General features: G+C 38.6%; 1 long non-coding RNA gene across 1 annotated transcript; it reads right to left on the minus strand.

Moving 5' to 3' along the window:
- Nucleotides 1–6247: 6247 nt before the first annotated feature.
- Nucleotides 6248–7271, minus strand: LOC124626003 (uncharacterized). Its single transcript, XR_001810219.3, has 3 exons — nt 7111–7271; nt 6830–6947; nt 6248–6610 (listed from the first exon to the last, which is right to left on the minus strand). It is a non-coding gene; the product is annotated as an uncharacterized LOC124626003 (long non-coding RNA).
- Nucleotides 7272–11160: the final 3889 nt, after the last annotated feature.

The following is an 11160-nucleotide window of genomic DNA, read 5'->3' on the forward strand; positions in this document are numbered from 1 at the left end:
TTTGGTCGGAGAAAGCACAGGGGCGTGTATACAACTGTCGTGTAACAACACAAGAAGTCTGACACATTGTGACACTCTTACATGCAGCTGAAAGGAAAATATGACTTAGGTGTCATTTACCATTATTGACCACAATAGCCATTAGTAATGGGGGAAATATTTACTGACCAATCACACCCACAGTTCTGTGGACTGTAGAATATGATCGCTGGAAAGTTCCAGAAACGTTCATGCGGGTGTATTGTTTCCTGCAGGTGTGTATATATTTTATATCTAGACTATAATAAAGTATATAAATTCTAATACCCAGACTAGACCTTCTTTAACAACTCCTAATTAACAAGCAAAGAAACAACAAGGTTTTACTTCTGAATTTCCTAATTCATTCTCAGAATGAACTACACTATGTATACAGTCATGGGAAGTAAGTACACCCTTCAATTCTAGATTTTTATTTATCAGGGCCTAAATAACAATTACATGGTCCTCACAGGCTTTTATAAACAAACAAATAACCTAAGGTGACAACAAGTACAAAAAACAACAGATTTCAATATGTAGTCATTTTCCCCAAAAAGTAAACCAACATTCAGAAATCAGGTGGGGAAAAATAAGTACACCCTATAATTCAGTAACATGTAGAACCACCTTTAACAACAATAACTTGAAGCAAGCACCTCTCAATGTCAAGCAAGATTTAAGAGGTGCATCACATCCATGTTCCCCCAGACCTACCTGAGAGGGCCAGACTAAAGCGGGTACCCCAGAAACAGCTGCTTCCTTGACCTCCAGGCATCATGGAGCCAGCCCATGTTAATCCCATTGGGCCCAGCACTTTCATCATGCTTGCTCCACAACCTAACACCGCATTCAGCGTGTTTGTAATCCATTTATGAACCGGGGGGGGTCGAGCTCTGAACTGGACCCGGTAACCCTTTTCTATGGTAAACAGAACCCATGGAGACACATTTGGAAGTAGTTTCCATGCTGTCAGACGGTCTTTTAGTGATGTAAACTTTTCCACATTCTCTTGGAGGGAAAGCATCAGATTTTCGTCGCCCTGTGACAGCTCGCTGTCCAGAGAACACTGAAAAATTGGGACAGTCTTGGGTAGGGGAGGTCCTACAGTAATACTGGGGGCAAACTGCCCTAACAACCTCATGTCCCCTGATACGTCCCTCCGCGGTCCCTTAGGACCACTCCTTCTTTGTCTGCTTGGCCTTTATGACCATTCTCTGATCAGGCTGTGGCTGCCCGGTTCACCTGGCTGTCTGCGGGGGGTGGTACGCTGCCGTACTTGCTGTCTGTGCCCCTCTCGCACTAGCGCTGACCCGGTGAACTCGACACAACAGGGGAAGAACTGGCTGAATACCGCTGTATGTCGCGTTCACTCAGCAGGTCTGCTTGGTAGGCCTGCAACACTGTCATTGTCTGCAGTGACCCACAAACAAGACCCACTACTGCATAGGCCTTGCCCGCCAACGCCACAGTGGCCTTACATGGTTTGGATGCAAATTACCCCCAAATTACCTGCCGTCTACGGAGAGAGGTAGCTCGCAAGCCACCAACCTTCAGCATAGCTAAATAGCCATGCCATTCATTCCCCATGATGGCTGAATAATCCAACTTCGCTGGGTTATAAATACGGCTTATGCATGATTTTCCCCCAGAAGCCTGATATTTTGTGATGTGCTTCTGGAAGACGGGAGTTTCTGCAGTGTGAGGGATTTACTTTCACTGGGGAGAAAAAGGCTCATTCAGCCTTAGTATTCACTTCAAGCAGCTCTTTATATGCACCCCCTTCTGGCTCCTTGGAGTCGGAGAGGAATTTGTGTGTGTGTGTGTTTTTGGGTCTTTCTTGGCTTTTCCATAGCGGAAGGAGGAGTTGCGATGCGAGCTCCAAAATCCAGTGTAGAGCCAGATCCAGAAGACAGAGCAATAGATAGAGCAGCACTCTTCTCCGGCGCTCTTTCAGATCCATACGAGATCCACAGGACTTGAGCCAGCTGGCTGCCTTGGCAGCGGCCGGCCCAGATCCACGAGGCTCTGAAATCCAAGAGTCACAAGCAGCGCTGCCTAATCGTAAGGCGTTCACAATGTGCACAGTCAGGCCTCTCAAGCGCTGCCCTGGCGTGCTCCGGCCCTAGACACTTAACACAGAAAGTGTGTCCATTCTCCCCGTGATGAAACAGGAGCAAGGCATAACACACTTTCTGAATTCTCAGGAAGGGACAGAACAGAAAAGAGATTTTCTTTTTTTTTTTAAAAAAAGATAGAGAGGAAATTAAGAGTCTTTTTGTGAGCATTACACAAATGCATTACCTGGAACAGTTAATCAATATAACATCTCCTTCCATCAGACATGAAACAGATGATATCTCTCATTTGCACCCAATGCCCCCAAGTTGATTAGCACCATTGTGAATTGCATAGACAGCATAAACTTGTGAATGTCACAGAACTTTCTGCAGCTAAATGAAGATAAGAGAGATACTTCTTATCGGAAATGATGCACGGAGCCTTGTCTCTCAAGGCTAATGATTGCATCAAGAACTTAGCGATCATGTTTGACTGTGATGGCAGTTTAAAAAAAAAAAAAAAAAAAAAAAAAAAACATATTAGCACTGTTTGTAAAACAGAATACCATCACCTTCGTAACTTCTCTAAAGTACGTGATATTCTCTCCGCCATAGATAGTGATCTATACTTACTGTAATCTTGCAAAGGCTTTTTGCTGTAATGCCTCGCATTCAGGTCAAATTTGTGCACTCTCTAATTGCATACATTTTGACTCCAACAGTTGTAAGACTGACTAGCAGATCCTGTGATGAAATTTTGGGGTTCTTGGAGACGTTTTGCATCAGATGGTCTGCTCTTGTGCTGATTCAGCTGAGATAGCCAGTCCTGGCCAAATTGGCAGTCGTTTGAAGTCTGCGCCAGTTGTAGATTATTTTCCTTAAAGTGGATTATCTTTTGAAATAATTGGGGATCTTTTTAAATCCATTGCCAAGCTCATAATCAACTACATCCTTTGTTTCTGAAGGCCTTACGGAACTCTTACATCTTGGCATGATGACACCACACATCTCAATAGCAAAGGGAACACCAGACACTAGATGTGAAAGGTTTAAATAAGACAGGTTCCACCTGCACTCCCTAAGCAGGTTCGAATCTCAGAATTTCTTAGTAGTTGGTATGTCCAATTTTTTCCTTTAATAATAGTGTGCACTCGAGCTGACGCAGACTCCACATGATCCTTATTAGATCAAATCCACTGGCATGTCATCTGAACATTTGCTTTAATCTAAGGAATGAGATTCAAGGTGAACGGAGTTAACATAGCTTAAATTTAAATAGTGTCCTACAAATTGTGCAATTGTGCAACATCTTGAATATTGAATCTTCAGGATGTTGCACGTTTCCTTTTTATTTGTAATAGAATTTTCTAAATTCTAAAACTTTTTTATTTCCATTTTAATTATCTATCTATCTATCTATCTATTGAAAAAATAACGCTATGAAAAACATGCTCACAACAAAAAATTCTGTTCATTTAACAACAAAAACAGAAATCATATTAATGCAAACAGTTACAAAGGTTTTTTTTTTTTTTTTTTTTTAAATGTTGCATACCATCAAATCATTGTAACATTACTTTTTGAAGTATAATGTCAAATTGGAATATACATTTCCATACATATGGCTAAGGAGCTAGAGCTTTTAACAAGTCAAACTGTCCAGTCAAATAAATATTGACAAACATTCCTGACATCAGGAAAGGCCTGAGATGAACAAGTGCATTAAGAACAAGTGGCTGACACTCTGTGTCTTAGATGGTGCTGGCTAATGGCAAAAGTTCTCCATCAGTTTTTATCTGGGAGATTGTCTCTTTGATGGCATTGCAGATTGCAGCAGTAAATGCGGAGAGCTTCTCCACACACTCATTCCATGGTGTCAATGACCTCAGGAGCAGCTCATTTCAGTTCATTAATATGATCTGTTGCATTAATATGTTTTTTCATTATTTTATTAAAATTCGTTATTGTTCAGTAGTAACATTTATCAATAAACAATTTACCAGTACACTGGCGAAATCAACTTATTGGACATTTTCAATCAGTATAAACAAATGAATTATTTTATCACCGCAGGTCTGTTATAAGATTCGAGACAGCGTGGATTGAGCCGAGGAGCATTCCAGCATGGAGTGGACTCGGTCCTTGAAAAGTACAGAAATTATGTTGTTTTCTATTTAAAATGTAATGTCTTCTCTTTTTTGCAGATAGAAATGTCTTCTCTTTTTTGCAGATAGAATGAAACTATTTTTCCACATGCAGCATAGAAGTAATTTTTCAACATGTAGCATGGCAGTAATGAAGATATGCAAATTCCCGGGCCGAGTCATTTACTGTGGCCTAATAAAGCCATCAAGAGTTTGAGATTTGTAGAGAGAGAATACGCTACACAATTTTCCATTCCCAACCTCTGTCCTGGCATTCTACAGAGTTGAGGCAATATTCTGGATCCTGTACAAGAGCAAAGTCAAAGATGATGAGCAGAATGACCGGCTAAAAGGCACCACTTGCTATGATTGGCTCCTTTATGTGAAGCCCATCAGGACACAGCTCTTATTGACATGCAGGGTATACTACCAGCCTCACTAGAACCCGGCCATTGTTGAAAGAATGGTAGCCACAAGGTCTAGAATTGTGGAATTTGGGAGTTATGAAGCCATAAGCCTCAGCTGGGAAAACACACTGTGTACTGCCTTCAAACGAAGATGTACAGCAAGACTATTTACAAATGCAGGTCTTGTGATGTGTTCCTGTGTACTATAGTGGACCATCTTTGTTTCACTGAGTTGGGATAATGTCATGGACAGCCAAGCTCAATGATGCACACTAGACTCTGACGCTTAATTTTCTATTCGTGTTTTTTGCACTTTAGTTCATGTTATGCATATACTCATTTTGCACTTTCATATTTGTTGTAAATAGTTATTTTTGTCTCCTAAAATCCAACGTCATAGGAGGTGGAAACAGCACCTTCTGCATGCCTATATTACACATGTGACAGTGCTAACAGGGCCACGGTGCTGATTTCAGTAAAGTCTAAATGAAATGAGTAACTTTCACACTTTGTAGCTATGACTTTCATGCTTTTCCAATTGGTGCTATTTGGATATATTTTTTTGTGTGTGTATTTTGTTGGTGGTTTGTGCCATGTCGACATGTTCTATTTGTGTAATAAGTGCATCTTCATGACTTCTTAACATTTGCATTATGGAAACTGCATCCTATGCTTTCACTTTACTTAACGTCATCAATTATGAATTTATAACGGTTAGCAATTGTATTATAACACAATAAGTATTTATAAGGCAGCACAACACGACTATCAGCAACAATATTAAACAATTCACTTATTGGACCTAGAAATAAATCTGCATTACCAATAAGTCATTATAACTATAATATAACAACATTATAATACCGCAGGCCGCCTTTTTATGAATACATGAATGTATAAGACTGACTAATTAATACTTATAAATTGGTGCATAATGCATTATGAGCATGGGCACTGAAAAAGCAAGTGTATCCCTTATAAGTAATGATAACAATGATATAAATGTAGCTATAATTGTTATTATAATGTATATACCTATATACGTATAGGTCTTTGTGTCATTATAAATGTGTTTATAGCACAGTAATACTTGCTTATAAATGGGGTTATAATTCACTATAAGCATGGGCTTCATAGAAAGTGTTACCAATGTTTTGTTGTTGTTTGTTTTTTGTTTTTGTTTTTTTCTTGCTGAGTGTATCAAGTATCAAGACAAATGCATTTATTTTAATATATCTCAAATGTAATCCTAAAAAAAAAAAAAAATTGATAAATGCAAACTGTAAATAATACAAATGGTAGAAATCCCCTACAGCGTAGAACAAGCCCAGCGTGTGCTCAATATAAAGATGTATTTAATCAAGGAAAAAGACAACCTTCATTAAGGATCTAAGAGCATTTATTAGACATGGGTAAATTCAACTGGCATCATTACATTATTTATATATATATATATATATATATATATATATATATATATATATATATATATATATATATATATATATATATATATATATACACACACACACACACACACATATATATATACACATATATATTGCACATACTGAGTACGTTCTGTTTGTACTATAGACAATTTTTTTTATAAACATAACATTTCACAGATTTACAGACTAATACAAAAAGTATATTTATAACTAATTTTGTTCCTTGTTTTTTTTTTTTTTATTGTGAGGTTTTCTTGAAGCCGAACAACCTATTACGTACAATATATGTATTTAAATAACTGAGTGCCAGCACTCATCAAAACATTTTGCATTACAGTTAATTATATTTGAACAATAATCTAGTTTAAACTTTCTTTCCCCTTTTCCTTCCCCTGCCTGCCTTTTTGCCCTTTCTGGAGTTCTTCTTTGTTATGTTCCCATCACAAGCGTTGGTTCCGTTCATCACATTTTTAACAACCCATTCCTCCTTTGGATCATAACAGAGTTTCCGGCCTCTGCGCGTCGTGATACTGAAGAATTAAATAATAAAAAATATAAACAAATGGCCAATCTGTATGACTCCTTAAATACAGCAAAAAACAGTCATGTGTGCAGGCCTTGTGTATAAAACTCGTTTATGACAAGTTCTTGACTGACAGTTTGTTTCTAGTACAGGCAGTTACAATTGGAAATTGAGTAAATGATAAATGGTGAAAAGGAAATCTAATTAAATGCGCTTAAATACTCACATGATTGCATCAAAGGGGCAAACCCCTGCACTCTGGACTTTACAATCCACAACATTTTTCACAGGTGGATATTTTGCTGTATATTTTTTCAAGCAACAAGATCTGGACCAGATCGCTGCTACAGAAAACAGACATTTGAAATATTACTTTACAAACAGAAGCTTTTACAGCAAATTAAATGACTCTCATACTCAGTCTTTTGTGTGTGACTCTTCGAATGACACAGTGGCTATAAAAAGAGTGGCTATTCAAGTGAGATTCACACAGCAGTCCTGACTCACCTTCACTTCCACAGAGGCAGGACACCATACAGAAGAGGAGTGCATAGAAAAAGTTCATTGTTGCACACGCGCAGTGCTAACTGGAGAAATTATGGTTAACACTACACATTTCACACCTTATAGTGCACTTTCATTTCCATTTCCCCCTCCTCACTCGGCCCCCAACCCACAATTCGGTCGGAGAAAGCACAGGGGCGTGTATGTGTGTATTGCGTAAGAGCAGAAGAGAGAACGAAACGGAAACAGTAGCTCTGAAACATGTACTGTTAATGGAAACCACCACACACAGCGCTGCTGGGTGTCACAATAAATCTTTCATTTATATTTGAAGTTAATCACAGTAGCTATTAGTACGTGGGCCGTAATTAATCACAATAGTATTGTAACTATTGTAATTAATCATAATAGTAATTCATCACAATTTATCACAGTAGCTATTAGTATGGGGGCAAATATTTACTGACCAATCATAATACACATTGTACTGAGACCTGTAGAATATGACTACTGAAAAGGTCCAGAACCATTCTAGAATAATTTAATATGTAGAAAATTGTACATCTGAGGAAAAACTACAGGAATTACTACAGAACTATTATATTTAATTTAGCCCGTATATTCAGAACAGATCCGTCTTTAAAGCTCACACTTATCCAGGCTTTATCAACTCAGTGCTGTTTCTAGTTCTATTCAATAATAGATTTAAAAGTCTACACATGCCTGTTAAAATCGCAGGGTTTTGTGATGTAAAAATCCCCTGTAATTTCACCATCTGAACTTACAACGTATAAAAATTAAGTGGAAAAATACGAAAAAGTAAAGAAGTCACAATAACCTGGTTGCATAAGTCTGCGGCCTCTTTTATAATTGGGTATGTGGATGTTTGCGGCCACATACCCAATTGTATGATCCAATCACATTCAATCTTATGTTCAAAAAGTAATTATCATACAACTGTCATCAATGAAAATTTTCTGATGTGCTGGACCTGGAGGATTTTTCTGAAGAACACTGACAAACAAGAACAGGACAAACAAGTGACTCCAGGTCCTGCACATTCTTTGGTTTTCCCGTTTTTTTGTTTGTTTGTTTGTTTGTTTTTGCATATTTGACCCCTTTCCAACAGTGGCTATATAATGTTGAGATCCAATTGAACCAATTGAAAACAATTCACTTTGATTTTAGGAAGTAGGAGCAATCGGAAGTATGCCGACACAGGGAGAACATGTGAAAGGCTGCATGGAAATAAACTCAAATCAAGCTCAGGATCAAACCAGGAACCCTGGAGCTTTGAAATAGCAACACTAACCCCTGCACCACCCTGCCACCTGTGTACATCAGATGGTAGTGCAAGTTTAATTAAGTGAGTCATTGTGTTGTAAAAATATGACAAAGAGGATTGCCAGACAGAAGATTCGGACTCCTGCTAGGCCAAGCAATGTCAGGGCAGTGCAAATTAGCATTAAGCTTACCTTATTCTTGCAGTCTTCCTTATCTAGTAGTCCTATTAATGTGGTTATCGTGTTGGAACTCTAAGCGTGACTGAATAGTAGATCAATATGTAATGTCAGCTGTGTGAGGTATAAGAATTCTCATGACTCTGTCGAAGACATTCACACAATGAATGGCTTTATATAAACTCATTAAGGAACATTTGTGTAGTAGGGGTTGCATGACTATTATTTTTTTTTACTAATTAATCAAAGTAGTCAACTAGTCATAGCCTAAAACATTGTGATGTCCTGTGTCGACTATGGCAAAGTTAAAGCCAAAGTATGATTCAAGACATTGCTTTTTAGGCTGTCTTATTAGTGCAGTCAAATGTTGATAAAAAGCAAAGAATATACCACTTCAACAATCAACAGCCACAGACAGACTCCAATTGACCGTTCCAACAATAGGCTACACTGTTAAAGAAGAAAATGGAAAGAAAGGAAAAAAAATCAATGCAACAAAGTGCAAAATAATAATCCTGTGTATCATGTTATGCTATTTTAAAACCATTACACTTAAATACAATTAAATATGGAACACTTAATGAGAATGTTGAGTGCAACAGTATTGGAAGCCCCCAGGACCCTACAGAAAGTTTATGGGAGCGGGGAGCTTTTACTAATGACTATAGGGCAGTCAGGTCCATATGAAAAAGGTCAATGAAAAGTCATGCATTCATCCATTAATTAATTCAGCAATAGCTTTATCATGGCCAGAGTGGTTGAGGTTTAAATTACTTATCTGTTTATATTTTTGAAATATTATGTGAATTAGAAAATATTGCATGCATTTAGCAACGGGTGAAAATTGATTCAGGTGGAGTAGGATTAAAAAACAATATTGCCCACAGCTCTATATTTAACCATATAAAAGTGGTATAATTATATGATATATGCTATTACTCCTTCTGCCCTCCATAGAAGGAGTGGTCTGTTGCTTAGAATGGTCCCACATGGATAGCCTGAAGATTGCTGTGAGATTACCGTCGATAGTTTCAGTCGGATAGCCTAAAGATTGGAAACAGTTTATGCCCAAGTCTCCTCCATTCTTCAGTGGATAACTTGAACTGAATTCTATAGATTAGAGCTAAAAACTCTAATATTTTTTTTTAAAGACCCTGATGTACACAGTGAAATTCCTTTCAACATACTCAGTAACTTTATATCTTAGAGTTGTGAAAGAGTACTGATTCATATTTGTATTATCCAGTGTGACACAGATGATGGGTTCCCTGTTGAGTATGATTCCTCTCAATGGTTCTTCCTCATGCTGTCTCAGGGAATATTCCCTGTTGCTGTTGAATCTTTTTGTTCATTTTAATTGAATTACATATGCTAGTCCTTATTATTGAACTAGATCAAGGACATTAAAGCCATCATCAGCCACAAAGAAAAAAAAAAAAGATACCCATTTAGGAGGAGCTCCAGAGAAAGTATTTTTGCTCAGTAGACTAATTTAGATTTATTCCGAATTTAGTCTGTGCCAGGAAATCAGCTGCTGCTAAAAATTTACAAACCTAAACAATCAAATGTTGCACTATGCAACTGCAGTTCTTCAAAGAGGACTGACCACTGAAACCATTGCCTCACTCAATCCTTGTTCTGTTAAGCTGTGGTTTTCAAATATGACTATGGAAAATAACCGCTCTGGCCACCTACTCACTTTATACAGTAACTACTCACACAGCAACCCACATTTTCTCACCCAAACATTGAGAAATTCCTTCCGCTCACCTTCCTCTGACCTTAGTACACAACTGAACTCGTGCAAATTGACATGTTGTTTAATTTAGCCATGCCCTTGTCTCCACTAAAGTTCACAGCAACTTTCATTAATCTCTTTTATTTATTCTCTGTTTATGCAGCACACATTGTGCCCTTCTTGCATAGAATTAACAACTTTTTACAGCCATTATTTCCCGGTCCACAAAAAATAGAGGAGTATACGGCCAATTTTAGATCTGCGTCATCTGAACTGTACTCTTCGGACATACAGATTCAAAATGCTGACGCCAAACATTGAGTAAGATAAAGCTGGATCTTGGCATCCACTCCAGTCTCTATGGGAGACTATTGGAGCTTAAGGCGGCAGCAGCCAACGTCATACCATTGGGCCTATTGCACAGGAGACGGTTTCAGTGGTGGCGGAGAGGTTGGGGGTTTCGTCCAAGGATGAAACCTCTGAGAGTAATCAGTGTCACGCGGCGATGCCTAAGTGCTCTGAGAATTTGAAGTATCCCCGGTTTGTAGGAGTGGATGTGTTCGCCTCCAAGGAGACAACAAACTGCCCGCTGTGGTTCACCCTCACTCCTCCCACACGATTAGGGCTGGACGCCATGGTGCACATGTGGCCAAGGTTACATCTGTACACTTTTCCCCTGATCGCTCTGCTCCCACAAGTTCTAGCGAGAGTTCGCCAAGACAGTCTAAGTCTGCTGCTAGTAGCACCTTATTGGCCAGCTCGAATATGGTTCTCAGAGATAATATCCCTGCTAGATGACACTCCTTCAGAGATTCCCATCCGCAGGGATCTACTATCTCAAGCCGGAGGGCTGAT

The sequence above is a fragment of the Ictalurus punctatus genome, chromosome 23, assembly GCF_001660625.3.
Source record: "Ictalurus punctatus breed USDA103 chromosome 23, Coco_2.0, whole genome shotgun sequence".
Classification (NCBI taxonomy): Eukaryota; Metazoa; Chordata; class Actinopteri; order Siluriformes; family Ictaluridae; genus Ictalurus; species Ictalurus punctatus.